Source organism: Bos indicus x Bos taurus, chromosome 8 (genome assembly GCF_003369695.1).
Source record: "Bos indicus x Bos taurus breed Angus x Brahman F1 hybrid chromosome 8, Bos_hybrid_MaternalHap_v2.0, whole genome shotgun sequence".
Classification (NCBI taxonomy): Eukaryota; Metazoa; Chordata; class Mammalia; order Artiodactyla; family Bovidae; genus Bos; species Bos indicus x Bos taurus.
The window spans coordinates 57,177,935-57,196,084 of record NC_040083.1 but is presented as its reverse complement, the minus strand read 5'-3'; the positions used below and the strand labels follow the sequence as shown (position 1 = coordinate 57,196,084).

Here is an 18,150-nt window from a genome sequence, read left to right as displayed (position 1 = left end):
TCTGTGCGGTCTCTTCTAGGGCTTTAAGACTGGTGTTGCACTTTCTATCCATCTCCTGCTGAATCTCTCTCAGCTTAAATTCTGAGCACATAGGAAAGGGACAGACATGGTTGTTCTCCTTCATCATTACAAGAAAAAATTAAATGACAGGCAAGTTCTGAGGTTAATTCCGGGGCGCCTGTTCACTGTTCTTTTTTCTGCACCTTAAGATGTAATTTGGTAGCAAACGCAGACAAAGTTCCCGCCCTAGCCAGCTCTTCATTCCTGCCACTCCAACTTCTCAATTGTTCAAGTGAGACCATATTTTCCCTCTCTTTCTCTCTTTTTTAAGTTTTAAAGTAAAACACAATGTTGGTAATTTTGCCAGAGGAAGGAGGCCAAAGAAGAGCTGTGCAGAATGAATGATTACCCCCTGTTCCAAATTACCGTGCAATATATACAGTCATTTTTTGGGATCTTTAGGAAACGGCAGGGATTCAGCTTGCAGGATGAATAGGGGATGTTCCTACAGAAGAAGTTCTGTGTTTCTGTGGTAGCAAATGTACCATGTGGTGATGGCCCTGTGAATAGCTGTGTTTATCAAATTCCAAAGTAAATACTCAAGTGAAACTCCACATGAAAGGCCAGACCACAAGCTAGAGGTTCCCCGTGGCACTGGTGAGTTTACAAGAATGTCTGTGGTTTGTGAGTGTGTGTATGTGTGTTTAAACTGCACATCATTTATACATGCCTTTATTTCTGGTGATTGCTACACACAACTAGCCGAACGTCTTACTCCAGGTCTCTCACCTAGGGCTAAGTAGGCGACAGTGGTTAGACCTCATGCAGGTTTTGTTGTGATGGACAATTTTCTGATTTGTAGAAGCATTGTGTTATCTAACTTGTAACTCTGGGCAAGGAAGACATTAATATTGAGATGCAGGGAAACACTGAACATACAAGGAATAAAGAAAGGGTTGGCATATGCATAGGTGTTGTGAAGTAGACCATGCTTGGGTGTGTGTGCAGTCGTGTCCAACTCTTTCCCATGGACTGTAGCCCACCAGGCTCCTCTGTCTAATGGGATTTTCTTGGCAAGAATACTGGAGTGGATTGCCATTTCCTCCTCCAGGAGATCGAACCCCGTGTCTCCTGTGTCACAGGTGGATTCTTTACTGCTGAGCCATAGGTTAAACCCTGTGGAGTAAACCACTATTGAGCAAATATTCCTTCTCTTGCTCACCACTGCCTCCATTGGAGAAATATACTTCCCACACTACCAATGTGGACTTGGCATTGTGATTTGCTTTGGCTAATGAAATATAGTAGGAAATGACAGTGTGTGAGTTCCAGTCCTGGGCCTTTAGATGCCTTGTGCATCCACATGAACCTCTGGGGGCTCTGACCTCTTCCCATGATAATGGCTGCTGCCTCCTCAGCCAGGGACCCAGGATGAGTGCTCATGGAGTTGTCCCACCTGCCTTCAGTCTAGAGAAGAGCCTTATGGTGTAGTCACTAAGTTCTCCTTGGTTTGTGACTTAGCATTATTGTGACAGTTGCTGATGGATACAATCATCAATGTGTCTCAACTTCTGTGCAGTTTTTTTCTCCTGAACTTGTGCTTATAAATTGAAGCTGTTTGGGGAGTTGTAAGTTAGGTGAAACTCTAGAAAAACTGTTAGAATTAGGCCTTTAGTTTATTCAAAACAGTGAATTTGTGATTAGGAAGGAAGACTGTCATCTGAGAGCAGGACAAGATTATGTATAAGGTTGTATTCTTAGTCGCTCAGATGTGTCTGACTCTTTGTGACCCAGTGAACTGTAGCCTGCCAGGCTCCTCTGTCCATGGACTTCTCCATGCCAGAATACTGGAGTGGGTTGCCATGCCCACCTCCAGAGGATCTTCCCAACCCAGGAATTGAACCCAGGTCTCCTGCATTGCAGGCGGATTCTCTACCATCTGAGTCACCAGAGAAGCCCAAGGATATTGGAGTGGCTAGCCTATCCCTTCTCCAGGGGATCTTCCTGACCCAGGAATTGAACCAGGGTCTCTTGCATAGCAGGTGGATTCTTTACTAGCTGAGCTACCGGGAATCCATGTATAAGGTTACAGAATGACTGCATATGAGACAAGTGGGCTCCCAGACCTGCATTACAGGGAGATGGGGCAAATACTCCACTATGGGGAGTTTATAGCCACTGTTTAAATTAGGTCAGTGAACTGACTGTGTGCATTTGAGGAAGAATGCTGTCATGGGGCCTGGTGGAAGAGGAGGATGAGAGCGTGCAATTGCTGCTGCCATGGAAGGTTGTGGGGGGCACTGATCTAAAATGTCTTATGTGAAGGGAGGGAGCTGAGTTTCCTTCAGAGTTGGTTGAATTCACCTGCTTGAGGAGGATCTGTGTGGCTGACTCCCTCTACAAATTTGAACCAACAGAATAAAATATTTTCTAAGATGCCAACATTTTCCCTAAATCCCAAGAGACCACCAGGGGAAGAGTGGCCTGGGCAGATAGTCAACTGTGACCACATAAAAACTCTGCCATTTTTTCAGATCATATTTTCTGGAGGGCAATAACTTTGGTTTTTACTGTGGACACAGCAGTGTCCTAGGAAAAACATCCTGAATTTAGTCATAGACAAGAAATTCATCTTCAAGACCTTTCTGGCTGCTGCTGATTCTCTTGCCTTGGCTGTGTAGCAAGGTTAGAATGCCAGGAGAGTACTGTAGTGCTACTTTGTGAGGTTGAACGTGAAAAAAATGTGAAAAAATAATCCAACCAATATTTACTGAATGACTAACATGTCCTGGGGTAGATGTTTTAAGTGGCTTACTTCATTTTATCTTTATGCAATACCCCTATGAAGTAAGTATTATTTGAATCATTTTACAGATGAAGAGTTAATTAGTTTACTTCTGGCCACTCAGCTAATTGGTAGAACTGTCTTGTTGACCTGGACATTTTCTTTCTCAGTCCTGTCCTCCTTTCACTATGCTTGAGACTTTCCTGAAATTTCACTTTTGGCTTTTGAGATAGAATTTGGTAGAGAGATGGCAGTTGACTCTGTTAGAAACAGATTAGGGTCAAGTCATGCTGTACATCTTAAACTTACACATTGTTATGCATCAATTATATCTCAAAAAGCTGGAAGGAAAAAAAAATAGGGCAATACAAGAGAAGGCAGCTCAGACTGTCTCATGGAATGGGAACAAAACAGGTGGACAGATGAAGCTGGGACTTTTCTCTCAGCCATAGGCTTTCTGCAGGCCCTTGAAACAGGATTAGGTGGATATTTGCAGCAGGAAGAGAGAGGGAAAATGTATCCTCTAGCCTGCAGACCTTTCTCCATCATGTGGTTTATGCTGTGGAGAAGACTCCTGTTGTCTGGCCTCCAGGGACTTCTATGTGATGCTGAACCTCTATAAAACTGCAGAGGCCAACCCAGTTCTGAGCATACATATATTTTCCATTGGCACCTTCTGTTCCAAGTGTTCTGTTCACTTCTCAGTCAAGAGAAGGATGGAATGGACTGGGGCTCAGAAGAACTGGATTCTAACATCTGCTCTGCTATGTGATGATGGGCAAGTCCCCTAGCGTTTTTTCAATCTTCTGCCTTTCTATAACATGAAGCAGTTAGATAATATCAATGTCCTTTTCTTCTTTTTAGCAGCAAAAATCTTAAAAAAATAAGGTCCCCAATGGAATCCTTATAGGTAATGTAGAGTAACTCTTCCAGATTAATCAAGAATTAGGGGTCCTAATCCATGCTCCTTCTGGAAGTCTCCGGGCCACCTCTGAGAAAGCAGGGGCCTTGTGGATGGAGTTCAAAAATGCTGTTCTGGGTGATAAGGGTCTTTTCCAGAAGTAACATCACAGGATTACAGACCTTGGTGGTCTAAATGGTCTTCTAAGTGTTCTCCCAGAGTTAGCATCATAGACATAGCATCATAGACACCCCCAAATCTCCTAGTCTTTGTGGAGTCATCCTTTATTATTTATTTTTTTCTTGTAAGAGTCAAATGAGCTGGCTCAAGCCTTTACCCCTAGGTTTCCCACCCGCCTGCCCCATATCTGAGAATTCTTGAGGCTTGTCCTTACCCGCAATGAATGCGTTACTCTGATTCCACTGAACACACATCTCTTCTTTGGACTCCTACTTCTGCCCACATTAACTCAGCATAAAGAGCAGCTGTCTCGCCTTTGGTTCTCTTCCAGGAACCACCCACATATGGCTGTGTGGGCAGTTGCTTTTACTTATGGTTTGGCACTAATGAGGGGTTGGGGGATCATATCACCTAACAACACCACAGATACTTCAAAATTGAAATTTAGCCATTGCTGTTCTAAATAGCTCCACAGTCATGGCTAGCACTGCTGAGTTCTTTATGGACACTCTTTCTTCCTTAAAAACTTTCCTCCAGAATGCTGGGTTCCTTCCCTGTCCATGTACCGCTCTTCTTTCTTTTAAGGCCACTCACCTCTTTAGAGGCTCCCTGTGCACCATCCAGATTCTATTCATTTTAACAGAAATATAAAAAGGCATTTATTTTTTTCTTTTACTCTCTTTTTCTAGATGACCACCATTGCTCTACCTAAATGGCTCATTAATGTATTTTGCTTAACAAAAGACAATTCTGTTCCTATGAGAAATTCTACCAAGATCCTTTGAAATAATATTCCCCCATTTTCCAACTCTTGGTTATAAAATTTCATAAAGTATTTGTGTTAAGAAGTAGCAGAATGAAACAGAAGCTTTGCATTACTGCCCCTAGGTTGATCAGAAAATTAGTGTTGAACTTACTCTGAAAAATCATCCTTTTAAAGACATGGACTGAAATATAAGTTCTGCTGGCCTGTTCGACATGGCTAAGCTCAACCTGGCTACCTCTCCTCCAGCCTTGTGATGTCTCTTTCTTTAGCTATAAAATAGTCAAGTGTTTCTAAGTTTTGATATTCACCTGAGAAAGAAGATATGTTTATATCTTAGGTGCAAAGTTTGGGGATATTTGTAGATGTTCTAGAATTTTGAACTTTTTATTATTCTTACACAAATGGAAGAAATATTAGTACAGAGAGGACCCACGTTCCTATCACCTGTCCTGATCAATTTTCAACTCATGGCAAATCCTGCTGCCAACTGCAGATGGATCATTTTGAAGCAACTCCAAGATGTCAAATCATTCTATTTATAATATTTTAGTATGTATCTCTAAATGCTAAGAACTCTTTTAAGACAGCATAATCACATTATCATACCTAAAACATTAATAATAATTTATTAATATCAACAAATAACTACTCAGTGGTCACATCTCCCAGATTGCATGACATTTTTTTTAAACAATTGTTCAAATCAGAATTCAAGTAGGGTTTGTGCATTGCAATTTGTTGATATGACTCTTAATTTTCTTTTAATTTACAGGCTCTCCCCTTCTCCCTTTGTTGTTTAATTTTGTAACTTATTCATTGAAGAAGCTAAGTCATTTATTATGTCTAGGCTTCCACATCTTTTATTTTGCTCATTGTACCTCAAGCTATCATTCAACGAAATCCTTTTTCCTTTATATCTATTAGAAACTGAAAGTTAGACCTAGAAACTTTTATTTTTAGATGATCGTGTCTATTTATGGTAGGGGGCACATACCTGGTTATATCTCTTTTGGTGACGTTAGAAGCCATTAATGATATAATATTTTCATGCATTTGCTAGATTATCAGGCTTGAAAAATAATGATAATTTAACTCTAAAACTGCTTCCTAATTTATAAGCTGGAATGATTGTATAAATAAATACTTGCCCTCATCAACTGTTTGGTTATCCCCTAGTAATTTTAGTATAGGAAAGGCAAGGTAGGAATTCCCTGGCTGTCCAATGGTTAGGACTCTGTGCTTTACTCCTACAGGCATGGTTTAGTTCCTGGTTGGGGAACTAAGATCTTGGAAGCTGCATTGTTGTTATTCATTCCTAAGCTGTGTCTGACTATTTGGGACCCCGTGGACTGCAGTGCATCAGGCTTCCCTGTCCTTCACTTGCTCAACTCATGTCCATTGAATTGGTGATGCCATCCAACCATCTCATCCTCTGTCGCCTCCTTCTCCTCCTGCCCTCAGTCTTTCCTAGCATCAGGGTCTTTTCCAATGAGTTGGCTCTTCGCGTCCAGTAGGCAAAGTATTGGACCTTTGGCTTCAGCATCAATCCTGTGAATATTCAGGGTTGATTTCCTGTAGGACTGACTGGTTTGATCTCCTTGCTGTCCAAGCTGCATAGCCAAAAAAAAAAAAAAAAAGAAAAAAAAAGCAAGATAAATGCTTGATTCTGTTTTGTTGTTGTTTAACAGTTTTCAGAGTATTGAATTCATTCCCTAGCATAACAATCTAATGCATTTAAATGTATATGATGTTTTAATGCCTTGAAGTTATAATTACTATTAATGTTCAAATTGTCCCATCTTTTGCCGTGGAATCCTTTTCAAGTTGGCTCCTGGGCCATTTTGACAATTGTGATACTCTTTAATAGTTTCCTTGCCTTCTAGCTTGACAAAATGTTCCAAGTTTATTTGGCATATTTCATGCCATAGGCATAGAATGAACTTTGGTGGGAAAAGGTATTTAGAAACTGCAATCTAAGTGTTAGAATACCTGTTGATGATGGAATAGTGGTTATTTCTAAGCCTTTTCAAAGTATGATAATTTATAAAATTATAGTGTTATAAAAGTACCATATTATTTTTGGCCTGGTATTTTAAAAAGTGAATGTATGCGGAAACTTAAACAATTTGCTGTTGTTTTAGTTCTATTCTTTTGTTCAAATTGTTCTATTTTCTCCTAACTGTATCTGTTTCCAGTTGGCTTACAGACAGAGAGGACCCTTGGTCCCACATGACTTTTGCACTAGACGTGTTTGCGGATTTGTAAATAGTAATGAAGAAGCTGAAAAGCTGAGCAGACATTTCAGCATGCTCACAAGGCTGGGATGAAATAGCTGGAATTAAGGCCTACCAAGAGAAAAGGCTTCTCTGGTGGCTCAGACAGTAAAGAATCTGCTTGCAATGTGGGAGACCCAGGTTTGATCCCTGGGTCAAGAAGCTCCCATGGAGAAGGTAATGGCAACCCACTCCAGTACTCCTGCCTGGAGAATTCCATGGACAGAAGAGCTTTACGGGCTATAGTTCATGGGGTCACAAAAGAGTTGGACATGACCGAGCAACTTTCACTCACTCACTCAAGGGAAAGAGTCTTAGCGGCCACCTCAGGCTTTCATTTTAGATCTTGAAGGACTATATCTTAAATGACCTAAAAATAAACCATCCACCACAGGGACTGTATTCTAGTTCTGATCACCTCTATCCACGATACATTAAAATGATCTGCTCCCCACCCTGATGGCTGGACATTATAAAACAACAAAAATGAAACCACTGCTACACACAACACAGACGTAACAAAGACTGGGTTACATGGAAAGTAGTCAGACACCCAAGCATTTAGTATATTATTCATTTATGCAATGTTTTAAAATAGGCAAAGCAGGGCTGTGTTGCTGGAGATGAGGATGGCAGTTAGCCTTAGAGAGGAGGATGGAGTTGGGATTTGGAGGAGGCATGTGGGGGCCCTCCATGGGCCAGTAATAATTTGTTTCATTACTTGGGTGATGTTATGTTCATTTTGTAATTGAGCTTGACACTTTTGATTTATGCATTCTTCTTTATGTATTATCATACTTCAGTAAAAAGCCTATAAAAGAAAATTTTGTTGATTTTTCTCATTGGACTCTGTTCCATTTGCATATTATTATCTTTTAGACCTATATACTAGTTTATTGACCTCAACTCTAAAAAAAACTCTGATAACTGTCAAAGATAACAATAATGTCAAAAGTTTAGAAGTTACTATTGAGAAAATAATAACCAGAAAGATGAAAACCAGTTAGAGGCAGGTAAAGTTAGCAGACAGAACAGCAATGATAGCAATTTGCTTGAGCTTCGACATAAACATACTTTTACTTAACATTAGGCCAAAAATAAAATGATGCTTTTTCTTTTATTTCATTAAAAATAATAAATATGTACCTACTACAGAAAATTCAGAAACACAGGAATACATTAAAAAAAGAAAAGAAAAATAGCCATATATTACCAATAGTCACCCTGAAGCAATCTGTGTAAACATGTTGTCGAATCACCTTCCATCCAACACTCTCTTAAAATGTATTTACAAAACTTCAGTGCTACCTACAGATTTTTCTCTTTTGCTTATGTCTGCTAAAATGATACGTAGGGAGTGCATTCTCCTTTCTAAGTTATCTAAATCGAGAACAAAGATAATCAACTGTGATGAGCTATGTATTGAAGACCTGGTGACTGTAAACCCAGAGAGACCAACCACAGAGAATGACATTAGGACTACCAGTGTCTATAATCAGAAGACAAATTCCCCTTAGAGAAACATACTTTCCTCCACTGTTCAAGTTTCAGAGTTGAATACTTTGGAGGCCAGTAATTAGGTTGTTAGGGAATTCTCCAAATTCCCCAGAAAATAGCTTCCTTTTTTTTTCACATTCCTACATTGTCAGTTCAGTTCAGTCACTCAGTCATGTCTGACTCTTTCCGACCCCATGGACTGCAGCACAACAGGCTTCCCTGTCCATCACCAACTCCAGGAGCTTGCTCAAACTCATGTCCATCGAGTCAGTGATGCCATTCAACCATCTCATCCTCTATCTTCTCCTTCTCCTCCTGTCCTCAATCTTTCCCAGCATCAGGGTCATTTCCAATGAGTCAGTTCTTTGCATCAGGTGGCCAAAGTACTGGAGTTTCAGCTTCAGCATCAGTCCTTCCAATGAATATTCAGGACTGATTTCCTTTAGGGTTGATTGACTTGATTTCCTTCCAGTCCAGGGGACTGTCAAGAGTCTTCTCCAACACCACAGTTCAAAAGCATCAATCCTTCGTTGCTCACTGTTCTTTATAGTCCAACTCTCACATTCATACATGACTGCTGGAAAAACCATAGCTTTGACTAGATGGACCTTTGTTGGCAAAGTAATGCCTCTGCTTTTTAATACACTGTCTAGTTTGGTCATAGCCTTTCTTCCAAGGAGCAAGCATCTTTTAATTTCATGGCTGCAGTCATCATCCACAATGATTTTGGAGCCCAAGAAAATGAAGTCCCACACTCTTTCCACTTTTCCCCCATCTATTTGCCATGAAGTAATGGGACTGGTTGAAATCACAGGGCACCTATTGTGGTCATCACCTGCCAATCTATGAAATTTTCCAGACAGTGTGTGAGGTTTAGTAACCTAAAACCCAGTGACATTTAGGAACCCACACTGTTCAAATGTCCTTGCCCCTTTCCTCTACTCATCTCCTCATCTAAGGCACAGAGTAACTTGAGATGCTGTTCTTGACCAGTTTTTCCTGTTGACACACACTTGGCTCTATCTGTAACTTCAATGTAGGAGTGAGGCAGAAGGCTGCAAAAGCACCACCAGGTCCATGTGTAGCTTACTGACAAGTGCTTTTCTTCAGAGTTCTTGTAGGATGTGGCAGAGTTTGAATAAAAAACAACATACTTCTAAAGCACTTAATAAAATCGTGTTAAAATCCACGTCATAAAATTTACCAATTTAACCATTTTAAAGTGTACAATTCAGTGGCATTAAGTACATTCACAATGCTGTACAACCATTGCCACCATCTAGTTCTGGGACTTTTCATCACCCCAAAAGAAAACCCTGTACCCATTAGCATCACTTCCCATTTCTGTGGATCCCGGCTTCCTCCCCAGCCCTGACAGCTATTAACCTGTTTCTGTCTTGATAGATTGTAAGGGACATTTCATGTGAACGGAATCATACACAAGTATGTGGCCTTTTGTGTCTGACTTCTTTCACCCAGCATATTTGTAGGATGTATCATACTTCATGGCTTTCTATGGCTGAATAATAGTCTATTGAATAAGATATACTGTATATATTCATGCATTCATTGATTGATGGGCATTTTGGTTGTTTCCACCTTTTGGCTCCTATGGATGGTAGTGCTCTGAGCATTCATGTACAAGTATTTGTTTGAACACCTGTTCTCAATTCTTGTGGGTGTATATCTAGGAATAGAATTGCTGTGCCATTTGGTAATTTTATGTTTAACTTTTTAAGGAACCACCAACTGTTTATCACAGTTATAGAGAACTTAAGGCTGGAAATTTCAATACTGGAGTCTGTCTCTGGTTAAATTAGGAAGTAGTTTCAAAACTTTTCTTCCGTTTACCTCTCCCAATCCCCCACACTCCTTCCGGGACCCAGTTTCTTCATGTTGTCCCCTTGATTCTCAGATTTTTTTTTCCTGAAGCAAAACATTCTGTCCTACTTTTTCTTTCCTAACTGCCATCTCACCATCAAACTTCCTTATGCCTTCTATTTTGTATTTTTTCATGACACTCAAAAAAAAAGATGAACCTATTGCATTACGTTTGGATGCTTAATGAGGAATTATTGCAGTGCATTGGAAGCTGGGACATCAGCGTGGCTCCGTGGGCTTTCTCCGCATGCCCTTCCTCTTAGCCCTGCCTTCTGAGCAATACCTTCTGGAGGGCAAAGCTCAGTATATATATTTTGAAAACTCCACCGGATGGTTCTGTTGCATATCTCTGCTTAATAATCAATGGATTAACATGTTGCTTTCACTAGTTACAATTTAATAGGGTTTTTCATGGTGTAATGCTCCATCCCTCCAAATTAGGACTAATGATGATGTTTCTGGCAATTAGGCAGGTAGAAGGGAAAGACATGTCATTTTGGAGCGTAGGCAGGGCTTGAGATGCCTTAATTCACATTGAAGAGAGTTTGTGGATTTTAGGACTATTCATCATGATTCTAGGGACATGTTGTTGTGTTTGAAAATAAGCTGCCCCTGTTAGGAAAGCAGATTCCTGAATCTTGCAGAGTTGGTAGAGAGGGACAGTTGATTGGAAACTTGCTGTGATTGTTTTGTATAAAACAAAGTAGGGATCTGGAAAGAACAGTTACTTGTGTTTACTTCCAAAAGAGGGAATAGACCTGAGTGGAAATTTGCTTCTTAGAGAAACAAGAAGAAATGGCTTGAATATGTGACGCCCCTTTCAGGTGTAGACTAGTTAACTGGCATATGAGCATGGCAATGGTTGAGAGACTGAGAGGGCATCATTAGCAGTCAAAAGATGAGTTGGAACCTATAATGTTCTTAAATTAAAACATTATAGAGGTTTGTGATTATTTGGCATTATTTGGAAAGGGACAGAGACCATTCTGTCAGTTTTGAGACTGCACACACGTACTGCATTTCAGACTCTTTTTTTGACTATGAGGGCTACTCCATTTCTTCTAAGAGATTCTTGCCTGCTGTAGTAGGTATAAGGGTCATCTGAATTAAATTCGCCCATTCCAGTGCATTTGAATTCACTGATTCCTAAAATGTCAGTGTTCACTCTGGGTCTTAGGAAGCACCGCTATGAAAAAAGCTAGTGGAGGTGATGGAATTCCAGTTGAGCTATTTCAAATCCTAAAAGATGATGATGTGAAAGTGCTGTCAGTATGCCAGCAAATTTGGAAAACTCAGCAGTGGCCACAGGACTGGAAAAGGTCAGTTTTCATTTCAATCCCAAAGAAAGACAATGCCAAAGAATGTTCAGACTACTGCACAATTGTACTCATTTCACATGCTATCAAAGTCATGCTCAAAATTCTCCAAGCCAGGCTTCAAAAGTATGTGAACGAAGAGCTTCCAGATGTTTAAGCAGGATTTAGAAAAGGCAGAGGAACCAGAGATCAAATTTCCAACATCCATTGGAACATAGAAAAAGCAAGAGAATTCCAGAAAAACATGTACTTCTGCTTTATTGATTACACTAAAGCCTTTGACTGTGTGGATCATAACAAACTATGGAAAAGTCTTAAAAGAGATGAGAATACCAGACCACCTGACCTGCCTCCTGAGAAATCTGTATACAGATCAGGAAGCAACAGTTAGAACTGTACATGAAACAACAGACTGGTTCCAAATAGGAAAAGGAGTACGTCAAGGCTGTATATTGTCACCCTGCTTATCTAACTTCTATGCAGAGTGAGAGAGTGAAAGCTCAGTTGTGTCCGACTCTTTGTGACCCCATGGATTGTAGCCTACCATGCTCCTCTGTCCATGGGATTTTCTGGGCAAGAATACTGGAGTGGGTTGCCATTTCCTTCTCCAGGAGATCTTCCCCACCCAGGGATCTAACCCAGGTCTCCCACATTGTAGACAGACGCTTTACCGTCTGAGCCACCAGGGAAGTCTTATGCAGAGTACATCATGCGAAATGCTGGACTGGAGGAAGCACAAGTTGGAATCAAGATTGCTGGGAGGAATATCAATAACCTCAGATACACAGATGACAGCACCCTAATGGCGGAAAGTGAAGAGGAACTGAAGAGCCTCTTGATGAAAGTGAAAGAGGAGAGTGAAAAAACTGGCTTAAAACTCAACATTCAAAAAACAATGATCATGGCATCTGGTCCCATCACTCCATGGCAAATAGATGGGGAACCAATGGAAACAGTGAGAGATTTTATTTTCTTGGGCTCCAAAATCACTGTGGATGGTAACTGCAGCGATGAAATTAAAAGACGCTTGCTCCTTGGAAGAAAATCTATGACCAGCCTAGAGAGCATATTAGAAAGCAGACATATTACTTTGCCAACAAACATCTGTCTAGTCAAGGCTATGGTTTTTCCAGTAGTCATGTATGGATGTGAGAGTTGGACTATAAAGAACACTGAGCAATGAAGGATTGATGCTTTTGAACTGTGGTGTTGGAGAAGACTCTTGAGAATCCCTTGGATTGCAAGGAGATCCAACCAGTCAGTCCTAAAGGAAATCAGTCCTGAATATTCATTGGAAGGACTGATACTGAAGCTGAAACTCCAATACTTTGGCCACCTGAAGAGAACTGACTCTTTGGAAAAGACCCGGATGCTGGGAAAGATTGAAGGCAGGAAGAGAGGGGGCAACACAGGATGAGGTGGTTGGATGGCATCACTGACTCAATGGACATGAGTTTGAGCAAGCTTCTGGAGTTGGCGATGGACAGGGAAGCCTGTTGTGCTGCAGTCCATGGGATTGCAAAGAGCTGGACACGACGGTGCAGCTGAACTGAACTGAACTTGCATTACTTGGATTCTGTATTTATGCTGTGTTTAATAACTTGCTTTATTTTAAACTTTTATCTTCATATAAATACTAATCTAATATTCTCCATGGATTTCTCCTACCCTAGAACTGGTCATTCTTAAATTGTCCACCACTTGCTGGGAGCATTTACTATGAGTCTATTCACAAGGAAGACACTTTAAAAATGTGCTTAGTTGAAGAGTCTTAAAGCTTTGGACATTTTGACCTTTGTTCCCAAGCCTATACAATGGAGATAATGGGAAGAATATCTTATGGAAGTATATCAAAGATGACTTAGTTAACAGTTTGTAAATCTCATGAAAAATTACATATTTCTTGATATAATATTACCCATGAGGAAAAACATTTCAATACTGTCTTCTTTGAACACATATCAGAAATACTACTAAGTATATTTAATGTAATTCAAGGTATAAGTTAGTTGTTGCTCAGTTGATATCCCAGGTAGGAAAACAGCTGTGTTATTTTGACAGTGCTGCCAGATTCACACATGAGCTGAGATATGAATAGAAGCGCTAATTACACTTAACAGAACTGGTAGCCAGTTAATGTAATAGAGAATCCCACTAAACTTAACTTCACATTAGCCATGCTAAAAATAATACAATCCCAGTGGTGACTGATATGCTGATTTTATTTGCCTGCTTAGCTGTCATAAGAATATATTAGATTATCTTACATTCTCTGACTGTACCTGTTAATAAAATCAGGATAGAACAAATACAAAATTGAAAAATTATAGTTACTTTCTTCTGTAATACACATTCTTTTTAATTTTTTTTGTTGGAGTAGAGTTGCTTTATAATGTTATTATAATACACATTCTTAAAAATCACTCTTAAAATCTGTTTTATTTTATAGCCTGGAAAGGAGGAGTTATCTGGTTAAATCACGTAGTAAATGAGTTAGTTCATTGCCACATGTGAATAGGTGGTAAATAAAACTTTTGTATTCTGTATATTAATTTGGAAGTTTATGGCTTGAAAAATGGACAAGCTTAGCTCTTAGAATATAAGTATATGAATATTCTCTCTGCCTTGACCATTTTGCACACCTCTACTGTACCTCTACCATAAAAGCAAGCCAGGAGCCAAATGTTTTCCAAACATTAGTAATGCAGGGGCCCAATTCAATGAAAAAATATTTCACTCATTCTTCTGTCATCAAATTAACTGATATCATTTTAAGATGGTAATACTTACATTTGTGCAAATGAAACCAGGTTGCACACATCATACTTACAGATGGCAAACAGTTATAAAATCAAAACATTTACAAATTAAATATCAAGAAAATTATCAAACTAATGAAATCCAAATCTAAATGGAGTTAGGAAAACTTAGTTGCTTCTTACAGTGGTCTCTGGGTTTTTAGTGCTGCTTAGTTTTGGATCATGGACTCAATTCCCCATTTCTTTAGCAGAGCCGTTAAGAACTTGTTGTTCATTTAGAGCAGCAGAATTTCATTTGGCTTCTAACTGGGAGAGATACGTCATTTCTATACTACTTACTTCTCTGCATTTGCCCATGATAATTAAAATGGTACTATTTGGTGTTAATACAATAGGAAAACGAAAGCAACTAAAATAGAGCAGAAGAACTCCTCATTTATAAGGAGACCCAAAGTATACTTCCACAAGTTTTTAAGATTATCATCAAAAAGAAAACACAGAGTTAAAAAATTCCATTCTAGACAGTTTGGAAGACTCTCTTCCCACCCTCGAGTTTCTCCAAAATGACTTGATTTGTGCCTGTCCTTATTTTTTTGGATCTAGACGTCTAGCTCTGTAACTTGATTTCAGTGTCCATCTCTGACCCCTTAAAATTCTGTAGCTCCCTAGAATTCACATTTAGCATTGAGCTTCATGAAGTTTGGATTTTCTGACTCCTATATTCAGAAAGGGGAAGAAAAAAATAGGTTAAGTAAAAAATGACACACAGAGCCATTCTTGCTGCTCTTCAGACTTCTGTGTTCATTGCAGTCTTCTGGGAAGCCCACTAACCATCTCATGTGTGGAAGAGACAACCGTAACTCCTCCATGGCCCTCTCTTCACCTCTATTCCACGTTTCACAGTCTGACGAACTGCTGTTAAACACATTCTGATAAAGACAGTCACTTTTCCCTCAGTTTCCCACCAAGGAGATTTTACTCTGTAGACCTGCATTGAAAACCTTCACAATTTAACCTCAGCTTACCTTTACGTCCCAAGCACACCCCCTGCCCAGCCAATCCAGTACACACGGTCCAGCCAAATTGAATCACTGTTTGTTCCCTGCACTTTTTACTTCTGTCCTTGCTCATGCCATTCCATCTGCTGTGATGCCTCATTCCCCCATCTGTGCCTTCTGAAATCTGACTCGTGGCTTCATGCCCGACTCACATGCCTTCTCCTCTGTGGTGACAGTGTTCCCTGACCAGCCCCACTGGAAGCGAGGCTCCCTTTGAATTCCTCGGTTACTTGGTCCTTCTTTCCATGACCTGCATTTCATGCTGCCTTACATTATAGCCAGTTATGTGCATGTCTCACCTATCCCTGTGCAGAGTGTCAGATTCCTGGAGGCAGGAACCAGGTCTAATTCACTTTAACCTTTTTCCCACTGTCTAGCCCAGTGCTTTTGGCATAAAAGAAAAAAATACTATTTTCTGTGTAAATAGGAAACTGAATATCACAATTCTTTGAAGAGGTGTGAATAAGTAGTTTAGTACAGCTCTAAGTAATAGATGGTATTTTACCTTCAAAAATAGAATCGACTAGTAAAGTCTGATAAATTTTTCCAGGTTTCAGGCCAGATAGTTATTTTCATGCATGATCAATAACAAATTTAACAATTTGTTCAAAGGTAAAAAATGGTCATTATAAAGAATAGGCAGCCAATTCGCACTCACTAAAATGAGAAGAGACATTTTATGCACTTGCAGGAGATCTAATGGGAAACCAGAGCAATGGCCCAAGACTCTGGTTCAAGGACATGTTATTAACCGTCTAGAAACTCTGTTTACAGAAAACAGCTGACCTTGGGGATCTATGAGCCCCTGTACTTTCTGGCAATTATTTTTTGTTGCCAACTTTAAAACATGAATAACTAATTCACATTAGTTCACTGAATTCCCTGACTTATTTTTACTTATTTATTTTCTCTCAGTGTAGCATATATTAATGTGAAAATATAGGGAAACATTCTTCTACTAAACTCTGACACAAAACGGAGGTCAAACATCATTCAGAGAAATGTTTTGGCTTTAAATAAATACTTTTCCTCTGCTGGGCCCTATTAGTGTAAACATCTTCATGAATGGGCACATTTTTCCCCTGGTGGAGTTTATTTTCAGTACAGTCTAAATACACGGCTTTCCCCTTGTTACATCACTATTAGCTGCCAAAGTTATAATAATAAATTTATCAGAAAGAAGTGTTTGCCATGCAGACATTCTTGGTTATGAGAGGTTATAGTATAGAAGTGTCCTAGTTACGTTTAGTTACCTCTTGACGCTGTCACATGACCAGCATGAGTTGACCAGGGAATCTAACAGGTGTGGAGATGGCTATCTGAATTCTGAGAATCTGACCATTGTCTGTGAAAGGTAATGGCAGTCCTGGAGGCAGTGTGAGCAACATGTTTCAACACTTGGAGATATGGTTTGGCATCCCAAAGAAGTTGCAAAAAAATGGACTTACCTCAGAAAATTAAACTTGCATGCAGGCCAGTAGCAGTGATTTACAGGAGCCTAAAAGAGACAGCTTTCCCTCCAGGACTAATTGAAGCCAAATTTAATGTCATAATATATGTAAAGAAAACTAGCATGCCAGTCAGAAAGAGGGCATGTTTTTTCATCCAAGGATGAACCAAGGAGAATCAGTGAGACACACATAGACTGTACCTTTCTAAAAGCCCTGTGTGGGAGAACGTTCTAGTCAGTGGCTGTTTAGTTCAGTATGCTGGTCGAATCACCTAAGCTCTTGTCAAGATTACATCTAATAAGGAGAGGGATCCAAATAGTTGTAGCTAGAACACTTTGGGTACTAATTGGTACAACCACCTCTACCACTGGGAATTCCCCTGGTGGCTCAGAAGGTAAAGAATCTGCCTGCAATGCAGAAGATCTGGTCAGGAAAATCCCCTGGAGAAGGGAATGGCAACCCACTCCAGTATTCTTGCCTGGAGAATTCCATGGACAGAGAAGCCTGGCAGGCTACAGTCCATGGGGTCACAAAGAATCGGACATGACTGAGCGACTAACACTTTCACTTCATTTTTCACCTCTATTCTTAGCTGTGGACATCTGCTGTCTTGACTTGATACCATTTCCTTTTGATTCATTTGATGGGTACCTTCTTTCTGATTAGAACTTTCCTTCTCATATAATTTTGCTTATAATAAGGAGATGAGCTTATTGTGCTTTTATAGAGGATTCTGATTTTCATGACACATATTTCTTGAGACAAAATAATAAATTCAATAATTTAGTGACTCCAGTCAAAGCAAACGGATCGGTCTCCATTGCTGACAAAAATCTCCTTTCTGAGGCTGTGACACTGAGAATCAGACTTTGGATTGTGATCAAATAAATTCACAAAAGGATTGCTGTCTTGTGAGGCTGCTGGGGCTACTGCCTAGAAGTTTAGCAGATGGAGGCAGGGGGCGTGATGGCTCTGAGCACAGTCTCTGAAAGTGGAACGTGCAGGGCCCACGCGTTTGGACGTTTAGGCAGTTTCTTCAGTGCATGAGGGTATCTGCTGAGGGCTGAGGGGGGCTGCAGTCCAGCCCCCATTCAGTTCTCAAGAATGTAATTTTCAAGCAAGTCCACCTGGAAGAAGGGCTCATTTTTTGAATTTGCAGAAAGGTATGATTTGGTCCTGAATTAGAGCCTTTGCAATGGTTATGATACATATGAAAAGTGTTTTAGGGCAAGTCAGTTTATACAGGTATTTAAAACATGACTGATCATAACCTGAGACTCTGA

The 18,150-nt window shown here is 40.0% G+C and overlaps 1 long non-coding RNA gene across 1 annotated transcript; it reads right to left on the bottom strand.

The window, feature by feature from the left end:
- Positions 1-5,235: 5,235 nt before the first annotated feature.
- Positions 5,236-15,571, bottom strand: LOC113897146. The gene is made up of 2 exons (XR_003512276.1): positions 15,384-15,571; positions 5,236-6,242 (listed from the first exon to the last, which is right to left on the bottom strand). It is a non-coding gene; the product is annotated as an uncharacterized LOC113897146 (long non-coding RNA).
- Positions 15,572-18,150: the final 2,579 nt, after the last annotated feature.